This window comes from Microcaecilia unicolor, chromosome 1 (genome assembly GCF_901765095.1).
Source record: "Microcaecilia unicolor chromosome 1, aMicUni1.1, whole genome shotgun sequence".
Lineage (NCBI taxonomy): Eukaryota > Metazoa > Chordata > Amphibia > Gymnophiona > Siphonopidae > Microcaecilia > Microcaecilia unicolor.
The window spans coordinates 60,866,939-60,881,118 of NC_044031.1; positions in this window are offsets into that span (position 1 = coordinate 60,866,939).

The following is a 14,180-nucleotide window of genomic DNA, read 5'->3' on the forward strand; positions in this document are numbered from 1 at the left end:
AACAAACCGGCTTCTGATGGAAGACTTGTTGCATATCGATGGAGAGTTTGTTGGATCGGGGACGAAGTTCTGGTCAGCGGCATTTGACCTTTTACCATCCCTTTTCTCTTAGTATGCGGCATAAAGTAAAAAAAGAAATAAGTTTAGGCAAAAAACAGAGCTCCACAAACTTCCTCCAAACGAGTCACAGCAGTCAGGCCGCCATCTTGACTCCTCCCCCTCCCTCCTTTTGATGAGACATCTCCACATCATGAACCAATAAGTAGAGATCAGTTTGAGTAGATGCGTCAAGCTAATACAGTGTCTTAGTGCACCAATTGAAGTATTTCAACAATTTTAGTGTGTTGAAAGTAAATAAAACAATTCAAAGACGTCCAACAGTGATGAAAATCATGTCATCATTAAACAAGTTACCATATACACCTACTCACACACAAATACAATATTCTAAATTATGAGGTCCTCCTATGTTACTATGGTAGAAACAGGAGTTTTGTTAGAGGAATTGTACAGCACCCATAAACCAGATGGTTTCCTACCCAGCAGTTTATTAGATCCAAACCTTTTAAATGTAGTTTGAGTTCTTTGCTATACAAACCGGCATAAACATTCACAGAAATAAACCCTTCTCTATCTCTCTCTCTTTTACCAGAACTGAATTTATTTGCAACGCATTCAACTGATTCATGTCTACTTGTATGGGATTGTGTATTATTTCAAATTCACTGTCTTCTTTCTATTATAGCACTTAATGACAACCTTAGCTGCAACCTAAATTAAAAACAAAAAATTAAAAATGGGCTAAAAAGTGCCACATTGGATTTGGAATGAGCATGCGAGAAAATCCCATGTTAAGCTGCATTAACTCCAAATCGTAATGCATTTTAGTAAAAGGTCTCCATAAAGAGTTACTTCAGCAATCACACTTTAAGGAGAGGTGAACTTAAACCTCAAGATGAGAGATTGATAATTACACCATGGGGTTGTGGACTGTGGATAAGATGGCTCACAACAAGCACAAAAACAATAAGATAGACAAATGTAGATTATCAGGGGCATTTTCGAAAGAGAAGGGCGCCCATCTTTCGACACAAATCGGGAGATGGGTGTCCTTATCTCAGGGTCGCCCAAATCGGCATAATCGAAAGCCAATTTTGGGCGCCCTCAACTGCAGTCCATTGCGGGGATGACCAAAGTTCACGGGGGCATGTCGGAGGCGTAGTGAAGGTGGGACTGGGGCGTGATTAAGAGATGGGCGTCCTCGGCCGATAATGGAAAAAAGAAGGGTGCCCCTGACGAGCATTTGGCCGACTTTACTTAGTCCCTTTTTTTTCCATGACCAAGCCTCGAAAAGGTGGCCAAAATGACCACATGACCACCAGAGGGAATCGGGGATGACATCCCCTTACTCCCCCAGTGGTCACCAACCCCCTCCCATCCCCCCCCCAAATTTTTAAACATTTTTTGCCAGCCTCTATGCCAGCCTCAAATGTCATACCCAGCTCCATCACAGCAGTATGCAGGTCCCTGGAGCAGTTTTTAGTGGGTGCAGTGCACTTCAGGCAGGCGGACCCAGGCCCATCCCCCCCTACCTCTTACACATGTTGAGCCCTCCAGCCCCCCCAAAAACCCACTGTACCCACATATAGGTGCCCCCCTTCATCCTTAAGGGCTATGGCAGTGGTGTACAGTTCTGGGGGGTGGGTTTTGGGGGGGCTCAGCACACAAGGGAAGGGAGCTATGGACTTGGGAGCAATTTGTGAAGTCCACTGCAGTGCCTCCTAGGGTGCCCAGTTGGTGTCCTGGCATGTCAGGGGGACCAGTGCACTACGAATGCTGGCTCCTTCCACGACCAAATGCCTTGGATTTGGTCGTTTTTGAGATGGGCATCCTCGGTTTACATTATCGGCGAAAACCGAGGTCGCCCATCTCAAAGGTCGGCGATCTCAACATTTATGTCGCCGATCTCTAAGGTCGACCTAAATGTTAGATTTGGGCATCCCCGACCGTATTATCGAAACGAAAGATGGACGTCCATCTTGTTTCGATAATATGGGTTGCCCCGCCCCTTCGCCGGGACATCCTTAGAGATGGGCACCCTTAGAGATGGTCGTCCCCGTTCGAAAATGCCCCTCCACGTAAAACAGAACAGGAAATGATTACACATTCGTTGTTAGCCATTATGTGCTGTCTGTATAGAGAGAGGCACAATGCAGTAATATCTCAGCCACTGGAAACTCTGTAACTGCTACATTTTAGGAAGTTGTTAAAAGCAGAAATGTTCTATGAGACTTTTGGTTAGTTACTCTATTGTACATAGATATGACCATGTTATTGTCTGTATGTTTTAATGTTATTTGATGTATGTAACATTCATTGTATTGACTTGTCTGAACAGTTTTGCAGGTTATCTACTATAATAAAAAGCAACCTCAACGTTCTGAGGACACTGACGTCACTGAAGTCAGTCAGTCTCCCAGAACGGTTCGTGGATTCATGGTGGTGAAGCCACCCCACAGACCCGTGCCCCGCCCTCGCGTCAAACGTCATGACGTCGAGGGCAGGAAAAAAAAAATCACCTAAACATACGGTTGACCCCCCCTAAAGCTGCAGCTCAACACAAGGACCTCCAGCACCCCCCCCGCAACAACCCCCTCCTGAGACACCCACTTTTGCGTTGCTTTGCCGGCGGGGGACCCGAAACCCCGCCAGCACAAGCCCTGTCTGCTCACTACAGCGTCATCTTCGGCGTTCCTAGCCTGTGGAGGCAGGGCTTCTGTGCGTCTGACGTCCTGCACGTGCATGACGTCAGACGCACAGAACTCCGCCCTGCACAGCTACCAACGCCGACGATGACGCCGTACTCAGCACACAGGACTTGTGGTGGCGGGGTTCCGGGTCCCCCGCCGCCAAACCAACGCGAAGGTGGGTGCGATGGGCACGGTGGGTCGGATGGCTGTGGCCGGATGCATCGCCGTGGGTGGGATGGTGCCGGGAGGGGGGGCATCGCACCTCACAGGCAACTGCTCAATGAGGAAAACCTTGCTAGCGCCTGTTTCATTTGGGTCAGAAACGGGCCTTTTTTACTAGTAATGATAATAAATGAGATTAAATGAAATTGCTGTAAGAGAAAACATTGGAGTTACAGCCTTAACAGAATTGTGACAAATTGAAAACATTATTGTCACCTGGAACATTGCAATTTCAACTAATACAAAGTAGAGTTGCACATTAATCACAGTTAATGCTGTGATTAACATGCTATTTATAGTAAATTTAATCATGCTGCAGTGTCTCTCACCCCCCCCCCCCCCCATACACACACACACACACACATGCTGACTTTACAACTCTACGGCTTCATTGATGTGGTTTTTCAAGCAGGCCCTCATATGCATGCATGCACGCATGCAGTGTCAAATCAGCTTATCATCGACATGTATGTGTTATCAGCTCCTTTTATGTAACTACTCACACCAAGAGTGTGCGGTCCCCGTAAACCCACCCACACCACTTTGTGGCTAACACTGCAGCCTTTAAACTGCAGCCCAATCCAATGAATAAAGGGCAGCTTGAGCCCACAGCACAGCTAACCTGCTCTAGTCCACCAAACAGAACAGCAGAGATGAGATGTTGATGGACTTGACACAGGGGAGGGGGGTGTAATGTGGAGATCGTGAGATATGCTGGCAAGCGAGGCATGGTGGGAGAAATGGGGAGATCATGAGAGATGCTGGCAGGTGGGCTGGATGTGGTGGGGGAAATGGGGAGACGCTGTCTGGACAGGGTGGGGAGGGGGGATGGGGAGATCCAGTGCAATTTTTCTAGCAAAAAAGGTGCCTGTACTCAAATGCCAGGCCACCCTTCAGGGGTGGGGTGATCACTGAGGGACTCACCACACAATAGCCAGGCCCCCTGCAACCAGTCACAGAATCTATGACAAGGCAGAATTGGTGAGTTCAGCCTGAGCTCTTTCATTAAAACTTGTGGTCCATGGGTCAATTTTAGCAGACACTGGAAAAGGTGCCGGTACTCAGTACCCCCGAGTACTCCCTCAAGAAAAGCCCTGGGGAGATCATGAGAGATGCTAGCAGGGTGGCTGAACATAGGGCAATGGGGAGATCAGGAGAGATGTTGGCTGGATGTGGTGGGAGAGGGAGAATGGGGAGATTATGAGTCCACAGGGAAAAAGGAGACATGGAGAGGCATAATCGAAAGGGGTGCCCAAGTTTTCCTGAGGATGTCCCGGCGAAGGGGCTGGGAAACCCTTATTATCGAAACAAGATGGGCGTCCATCTTTTGTTTCGATAATACATTTAGGTTGTCCCTAGAGATGGTCATTTCTGATTTTCGGCAATAATGGAAACTAAGAACGCCCATCTCAGAAACTACCAAATGCAAGCCCTTTGGTCATGGGAGAAGCCAGCATTCGTAGTGCACTGGTATCCCCTGACATGCCAGGACACCAACTGGGCACCCTAGGGGGCACTGCAGTGGACTTCAGAAAAAGCTCCCAGGTACATAGCTCCCTTACCTTGTGTGCTGAGCCCCCCTCCCCCAAAACCCACTACCTATAACTACACCACTAGTATAGCCCTTACCCATAGGCGTAGTTTGACTGTTTCATTTGGGAAGGGCAAAGGATGGGCGGAGCATATTAGCGTATTCATTTGCATATATACATATGCAAATGAATATGCTAATGTGGAGGAAGGAATTGAAATTTACAGCCAAAATATCACAGATGCACATTACAAAAAGCTGACATATTTCAATTAATAAATTCTGAATAAAATACTTTTATCTACCTTTGTTGTCTAATCATTTAGTTTTTCTATTCACTTTGGTCCCAGTGTCTTCTGTTTTATGCAGTGTCTTCTTTCCAGTAGGCTTCCCTCTGCTCCCCACCCTCCCAGTCCCATCCATCTCTTGCTCCTTCCCTTTGCTCCCCACCCCTCCCAGTCCCATCCATCTTCTGTTCCTTCCCTCTGCTCACCATCCCTCTGTCCCATCCATCTTCTGCTCCTTCCCTCTGCTGTGCCTGACCTCTCCCAATCCAATCCATCTCCTGGTCCATCCCTCTGCTCCCCACCCCTCCCAGTCCCATCCATCTTCCCTCTGCTCCCCACCCCTCCCAGTCCCATCCATCTCTTGCTCCTTCCCTCTGCTCCCCACCACTCCCAGTCCCATCCATCTCCTGCTCCTTCCCTCTGCTCCCCACCCCTCCCAGTCCAATCCATCTCCTGGTCCTTCCCTCTGCTCCCAACGCTCCCAGTCCCATCCATCTCCTGGTCCTTCCCTCTGCTCCCCAACGCTCCCAGTCCCATCCATATCTTGCTCCTTCCCTCTGCTCCCCACCCCTCCCAGTCCCATCCATCTTCCATCTGCTCCCCACCCCTCCCAGTTCCATCCATCTTCCTTCTGCTGCTCCCCCCCCCCGCGAGGTCCAAGATCGTGACTCCGTCTACCCCCCTCTCTTCCTCCCTCCCTCTGGCGCAGGCAGCAGTCTTTTTCAGCGTTCCTGACAGCAGTAGCGATGTACACGCTGCCTTCGGTCTGCCCCGGAAGCCTTCTTTTCAAGTTCCTGTTCCTACCTATGCGGGAACAGGAACTTGAAGAGAAGGCTTCGGGGCAGAGCCAAAGGCAGCGTGTACATCGCTACTGCTGCCAGGAACGCTGAAAAAGACTGCTGCCTGCGCCAGAGGGAGGGAGGAAGAGAGGGGGGTAGACGGACACGCTCCTCTCCGTCCGCTTGGCTTCCCTGCCCTCTCTGTCTGCGTCCCGTCCGAAAGGAAATGACATCAGAAGAAGGCGGGACGCAGACAGAGAGGGCAGGGAAGCCAAGCGGATGGAGAGGAGCGCGTGCCTGCTTGTTTTTTTTTTCTTAACTACTGGCACGGCGGCGCCTCATCGTCGTTTGGGGGGGGGCATTGACCCCCCTCGCCCCCCCCCAGTCTACACCCATGCCCTTACCGGTGAAGGGGGCACCTAGATATGGGTACAGTTGGTTTGTGGTGGGTTTTGGAGGGCTCACATTTACCACTACAAGTGTAACAGGTGTGGGGGGGGGGGGGGTCTGGGTCTGCCTGCCTGAAGTGCACTGCACCCACTAAAACTGCTCCAGGGATCTGCATACTGCTGCAATGAACCTGAGTATGACATTTGAGGCTGCCACAAAATATTCTTAAAGTTCTTTTTTTAGGGTGGGAGGAGGTTAGTGACCACTGGGGGAGTAAGGGAAGGTGATCCCCGATTCCCTCCGGTGGTCATCTGATCAGTTCGGGCACCTTTTTGTGCCTTGGTTGTGAGAAAAACTGGAGCAGGTAAAGTCCAAATGCTCGTCAGGGACGCCCTTTTTTTCCATTATGGGGTCAAGGATGTCCATGTGTTAGGCACGCCCAAGTCCCACTTTCGCTGCAGCTCCGACACACCCCCGGGAACTTTGGTCGTTCCCACAACGGAAAGCAGTTGGGGACGCCCAAAATCGGCTTTCGATTATGCCGATTTGGGACGCCCATCTTCTGATTTGTGTCGAAAGATGGGTGTCCTTCTCTTTCGAAAAAAAAGCCTGAAAGGGATGCTGGATAGGATACCTTTGAACCAGAGTTAAGAAAAGATGAACAGAGAAAAGCAGAAAGTAGAGCATGTGACCAACACAATTAAAAAAACATGACCAAAGGTGGAACAAATAATTTTATTTTCAATTTTCTATTGGAATGTCAAATTTGCAATGTATATCTGCTATCTTAATGGTGTTCTACTGTGTGCAAGACTTATGGGAAAAGTGATTGAAACAGAGATAACTGTCCTTGTTAAATATGGAATTGTTTAATTCATCTAGCTTTCCTATGGAAGTGAAAATGAAGTCTCTGCTTTATGGACAATTTACATTCAAAGATCAATAAACATTGATTTGTAAGTATTGTAAAGGTGAATTTAAGTATCAGCACGTCATCTCTATCTTACCATCTCTGCACTAAACATGCATTTTCATCCCAACAGCAATCGAAGGATTCTATTCAGCATCAATCTTTCCTACTTCAGTTACAAGAAAAGGGATCAAGCCGATCGATCCAAATAAAAATGAAAACATTACAAATGCTATCACCAGGTGGATAGCTAAGGATAGTCACCCCATTATCATTGTTTCTGATGATGGCTTCAGGAAGTATTAAGGATTGTAATGGGGTTTCAAAACTATGAACTTCCAGCCAGGCCAAAGATTAATGCATGCATCAGAAATCTGTTCAAACTAGAAAAGAGCAAGATTCAAGCACTTGTGTATGGAGTGGCTCACATTGCACTTACAGCAGATTATTTTTAGGAACATAAGAATAGCCATACTGGGTCAAACTAATGGTCCATCTAGCCCAGGATCCTGCATTCAAGGTTGCAAGTACCTGGCAGAACCCCAATTAGTAGCAACATTCAATGCTACCGATCCCAGGGCAAACACTGGCTTCCCCCATTTCCATCTCAATAACAGACTATGAACTTTTTCTCCAGGAACTTGTCCAAATCTTTTTTAAGCCTAGAAACACTAACTACTGTTACCACATCCCCTGGCATTGAGTTCCAAAGTATTTCCATGTAATTTCATTATGTCCCCTGGTCTTTGTACTTTTTGAATGAGTGAAAAACCGATTCTCTGTTTTGCTTAGACAAATGGTGACGGAACCCATGAGGGAGGGAGCGATGCTGGATCTGGTGCTCACAAATGGGGATAGCGTGTCAAATATCTGAGTGGGAGCCCACCTGGGCAGCAGTAACCATCAAACGGTTTGGTTTGATATAACAGCTAAAGTGGAGAGCGGCCACTCAAAACTCAGTCCTGGACTTCAAGCGTGCTGACTTTAGTAAAATGGGGGAATGCCCGAGGAAGGAGCTGATGGGCTGGGAGGAAATACAAGAAGTGGAGGGACAGTGGTCCAGGCTGAAAGAAGCTATAAATAAGGCCACAAGCCTTTATGTAAGGAAAGTAAATAAAAGCAAGAGAAAAAGGAAACCGATATGGTGGCTGAGAAAATAAAGGCTAAAGAGTTGGCGTTCCAGAAATACAAAAAAAAAAACTCAAGAAAAGGAACACGAGGAGGAATACCGGATGAAACTGAAAGAAGCCAAGAGAGAGATACGTCTGGCAAAAGCGCAAACGGAAGAACAAATGGCTAGAAATGGAAGAAGGGGTGGCAAAAGTTTCTTCAGGTATATTAGCGAAAGGAGAATGACTAAAAAGGGAACTGTGAGACTAAAAGATACTGTGAACCGCTATGTGGATAATTATGAAGAAAAAACAAATTTGCTAAATAGATACTTCTGTTTTCATAGAAGAAAATCCTAGAGAAGGACCGCGATGGACTGGAAAAAGTACAAATGAGATTGAAGTGGATAGAGCACTTTCATGGAAGAGAGTGTGTATGAACAACTTGAAAAGCTAAAGGTGGACAAAGCCATGGGACCGGATGGGATCCACCCTAGGATATTGAGGGAGCTCAGAGAGGTTCTGGCGGGTCCTCTTAAAGATTTGTTTAATATATCCTTGCAGACGGGAGAGGTTCCGAGGGATTGGAGAACGGCGGATGTGGTCCCTCTTCACAAAAGTGGTGATAGGGAAGAAGCTGGAAACTACAGGCCGGTAAGCCTCACTTCGGTTATTGGAAAAGTAATGGAAGCGATACTGAAGGAAAGGATAGTGAATTTCCTGGAAGCCAATAAGTTGCAAGATCCGAGACAACATGGTTTTACCAAAGAGAAATCGTGCCAAACGAATCTCATTGAATTCTTTGATTGGGTGACAGGAGAATTGAATCAGGGACGAGCTATGGACGTAATCTACTTAGATTTCAGCAAAGCTTTTGACATGGTTCCCCACAGGAGGCTCTTAAATTAACTGGATGGGCTGAAGATAGGACCCAAAATGGTGAACTGGATTAGGAACTGGTTGATGGACAGACGCCAGAGGGTGGTGGTGAATGGAATTCACTCGAAGGAGGGAAAGGTGAGTAGTGGAGTGCCTCAAGGATTGGTGCTGGGGTTGATTCTCTTCAGTATATTTGTGAGTGACATTGCCGAAGGGTTAGAAGGTAAAGTTTGCCTATTTGCGGATGATACTAAGATCTGTAACAGAGTGGACACCGTGGAGGGAGTGGAAAACATGAAAAAGGACCTACGGAAGCTAGAAGAATGGTCTAAGGTTTGGCAATTAAAATTCAATGCGAAGAAATGCAAAGTGATGCACTTAGGGAATAGAAATCCACGGGAGACTTATGTGTTAGGTGGGGAGAGTCTGATAAGTATGGACGGAGAGAGGGATCTTGGGGTGATAGTATCTGAGGATTTGAAGGTGACAAAACAGTGTGACAAGGCGGTGACCGTAGCTAGAAGGTTGCTAGGCTGTATAGAGAGAGGTGTGACCAGCAGAAGAAAGGGGGTGTTGATGCCCCTGTATAAATCGTTGGTGAGGCCCCACCTAGAGTATTGTGTTCAGTTTTGGAGGCCGTATCTTGCTAAGAATGTAAAAAGAATTGAAGCGGTGCAAAGAAAAGCTACGAGAATGGTATGGGATTTACGTTACAAGACGTATGAGGAGAGACTTGCTGACCTGAACATGTATACTCTGGAGGAAAGGAAAAACAGGGGTGATATGATACAGACGTTCAAATATTTGAAAGGTATTAATCCGCAAACGAACCTTTTCCGGAGATGCGAAGGCGGTAGAACGAGAGGACATGAAATGAGATTGAAGGGGGGCAGACTCAAGAAAAATGTCAGGAAGTATTTTTTCACAGAGAGAGTAGTGGATGCTTGGAATGCCCTCCCGCGGGAGGTGGTGGAAATGAAAACGGTAACGGAATTCAAACATTCGTGGGATAAACATAAAGGAATCCTGTTCAGAAGGAATGGATCCTAAGGAGCTTAGCCGAGATTGGGTGGCAGAGCCGGTGGCGGGAGGCGGGGATGGTGCTGGGCAGACTTATATGGTCTGTGCCAGAGCCGGTGGTGGGAGGCAGGACTGGTGGTTGGGAGGCGGGGATAGTGCTGGGCAGACTTATACGGTCTGTGCCAGAACCGGTGGTGGGAGGTGGGGCTGGTGGTTGGGAGGCGGGGATAGTGCTGGGCAGACTTATACAGTCTGTGCCCTGAAAAGGACAGGTACAAATCAAGGTAAGGTATACACTAAAAGTAGCACATATGAGTTTATCTTGTTGGGCAGACTGGATGGACCGTGCAGGTCTTTTTCTGCCATCATCTACTATGTTACTATGTTACTTTTACCTGTTCTACACCACTCAGAATTTTATAGAGTTCAGTCATATTCCCTCAGCCATCTCTTTTCCAAGTTGAAGAGCCCTAACCTCCTTAGCCTTTCCTCATATGGGAGGAGTTCCATCCCCTTTATCATTTTGGTCGCTTCTCTTTGAGTTTTTCCTAATTCTGCTATATCTTTTTTGAGATACGGCGATCAGAATTTAACGCAATACTCAAGATGAGGTCGCACTATGGAGCGATATATTTTTGGTCTTATTTACCATCACTTTCCTAAACATTCCTAGCATCCTGTTTGTTTTTCTGGCCACCTTGGGAGTCAGCACTCAAGAAAATGATCTAGGTGTCATTGTAGACAATATACTGAAATTCTTCTGTTCTAAGATCCCTAAGGTAGCTCTTGCTTGTAGCATAACTAATTTTGCATTATAAATAAAACTTTTGAAGTTAAACTTATGGTCGTTTGTTATGTCCTGAGCACATGTGTTTTTAAAACTTGTTATGCAGATTAAAGCAAGATCGCCTTAAAACTCAGTGCTGTACTTGGAGCAATTTCCCCCTGTTCTTAACATCATATTAGAACTGTGACATTTTTGTAACATTTTAATGGATATTAAGAACTGCTCATAATATTTCATGTAACAGCAGAGGGGAATGGAAATGAAAAAGCCTCAGTTCCTGAGTTGGTGGAATCACTTTCTAAAGCAATATTGTTCTCTCACTCTGAAGAAGTCAAGCTGCCAGAAGGAGAAGTGGTAAATGAGGATCCTCTGGTGATACAACCACACAGGGAACCTGTGCAAGAGGAAGAGCTCCAGGTGGAGAATTCTCTGGAGGAGGAGATGTTGGAGCAGCAGGAAATTTTGGAACCTCTTGTGGAAAACAGAAAACTCCAGGCAGATGTTGATGAGGTAAAGAAAAAAAAATCCTGAGAGCAACAGTCCTGAAAATTTAATATGGTCGGAAATAAGTGAATCAGCACATTCAGAAGAGATTGAATGCACAGTCAGTTCAGTAAGAAAAGAAACGATACTGAAGAAAAAGTTACCAGAATCTGGAAATAAATACAAGAATAAATTGAGGAAAATTGTGATCAGGAAAGACACTAAAGAAATAAAGCAAAGAGAAGTAAGGGGCCAGAATAAATGGACAGAGATGCAGCTAGAGTCTGTTGCGGGGCAAGAACTGCAACTGTTTTCCTGGCCTGCGAGACGAAAAGGTACAGATGGAGAATTGGACTTCAGTCAGAAAGATCCAGCCAGAGAGTGTAAGGCGGAGAAGCATGAAAGAAGACGCAAGGAAAGAAAGTCCTACGATTTCAAGAAGAGGAAAAAGAAGAGACATTTTGTGACTGAGAGGTGACTGTGACCTGAGGGGAGAACTGGGGGTTACCCAGAAACAACCTTGTTAGTTTTTGCTAGAGGCTGTGCAGACATGAGGTGACAAGTAATTAATTATTGTGCTTGTGGTAAAAGAAGAGTATATTGAAACATATTCACCACATAAAAAATTGTGATAAAAACTGAAGTTAAAAAGGGTGGCGTGTAAAAATTAAATGTATATGTGGGTGAAGTGCATGGAAATTGTAATGTTGGGAATAGATGAATATGTATTCATTAGACAAATGTAGATGGAATGGTGTGTTTGGATAGATGGATTGTCTAAGGGGGTGTTGGTTTTGGGGTGGTGTTAAAAACAAAAGTGTATTATATACATTTTTTTTTTATTTTGCCAGCCCGAATGTAACCCTATGGGTTAAATTTTAAAAGATTACCTGGCTCCTTCTAGATCTGGTGTAGAGATAGTGAGCAGTGCAGTGAAACTGGGTAGTCTGTGTGCATGCGCTGAGTGTTCCGTGCTGATGGAACTCTCAGGAGAGTGACAAACAGCTCAGGCTGGCAGTTGGGAGGGAGCTGTATTGGTGAGAACATGTTACTAGGAAAAGACTGGAAGAAAGTTGATGCTGGAGATCATCACCTGAAAGAAAAGGCATCCACCGTTCAAGAGAACCAGAGAAGAAAACAAAGAGAGCAGCTAAGTGACTGAAACTATTTTAAAAAGTGCACATAAGAGAAAATAGTAAAGGAAACCTGAACAATAAGTGAGAGATAACTAAAAGAAGAAAAAAAGAGTAGAGGAAAACTTACATGTTGAGATCCTTGAAGTTTTCCGGAAATCTGAAAGACAGGAGAAAAGAAACTTTAAAGAATCTAGTGTTTTGCAGAATTTAATGTACTTAAAGGATTTATGTAAGTAATATTTATACTTATCTGAAAATGCTCTCAATGTTTCTAGAGACTAAACTGATTTGTGTTGCAAACCTGTAATTGAAATACATATGTTAAATTTGCGAGTTGGTAAAATTTCATTAACATTTAAATATAATTCAAATAATAAAAAAAATATTTTCTTTTTATTGTTAAACTCCCTGGTTGGTGTTGAGTCATTTTGGGGAAATACTGTGACATATTTGGTACCATCATTGTAATACCTTGCTCTGCTACCAGGGGGTTTACATGATGTAAGACAAAACCTTGCAGAGACACTCGGAAGCTTACCATACTATAACAGCACCAAGTTAACTCAAACTGCACCAACCCTACCTACAAAAAGTCAGCACTGCAAAAGTTCTAGAATATCAGCACATCTCCAGGGATCGGAGATGTGTGTGGGGCGGATCTTTTATTAAGGATGGGAGGTGCAGAGGAGTTTTCCAGCTGGAAGAGACAGACTGCTTCAGATTCCTATACGGAACCTATATATCAACAGAATCCCTCATCTCTTTTACACAAGGAAAACACAGGCCATCATTTAGTAGAAAACAAAAAGAGTTCAAACTGGAAACTAATATGTAGACAAAAAGTGAAATAGAAAACTAAAGAAACAAGAGTGGATGCAGAGGAATCCCAAAGAAAGAGAAACAGAGATACATTTCCTTCAGTACAGAACAAAATACAAGAAATGCACATTTTCAAAGCTGACTCATTTCACATAGGAACCCAGTCCTATGACTTACCCAAATCTTCATCGGTCTTATGTATTTATTTAATTACTTGACTGTTTTATCATTTTTAACATTTTTCTCAATTGAAAGGTAAAAGCTTTACTTCAACTTGCATAGAGAGATCTGCAACCAACATGAGTCATGTTTTGCCAATAGGCTGCATCAGGGTAAAGCTCTGCCTCCGAGTGTATCCTCTTGAAAACCAAAATGGCATTTGCGTTTAGGGCAGTGGCGTAGCCAGACCTAACATTTTGGGTGGGCCCAGAGCTAATATGGATGGGCACTGTGTATATAGGTATGAGTAATGTTTCTTGCTACAAAATAATGCATTAGAATGCACTTGATGATGGATTAATAAGTAGTATGCCCAACATCTGCCCTGCATCAACATATGGAAAAACCAATATTTTTAAACATGGTTACATTATCCCACATCTTAAACTTGACCAGGCATAAGTGTACTATAACAGCAAACATCTCAACACACATGGCAGGATCCTAGAGTATAATTACAGCAATGATATAATCCTTCAAACTTTGCTTCTCTACCCCTACATCCAGCCCCGTAGCCCGGCATCAGCCCTTCTCTTTTCTACCCTACCCCCCCCCCCCCACCCATAGCCCAGCATCAGCCCTTCCCTTCCTCATCATCCATCCCATTGCTATGCATCAGCCCCACCCTAACCCCCACCCCTCCCTATAGTCTAGCGTCAGTCCTGTCCTATCCCCTACCCATCCCCCATAGTCTGGCACTCCCCCCAAACCCTGAAGCACACCAGCATTAAATATAAAACTTTTTGTCTTTTAATATCTCCCCCATCCAGGAACCTGCCTACATTAAATATAAAGGTTTTTTTTTATTTTAAACCTGGGCACTGCAGAGAGCATCCGTACCCCAATACCCACCAACATA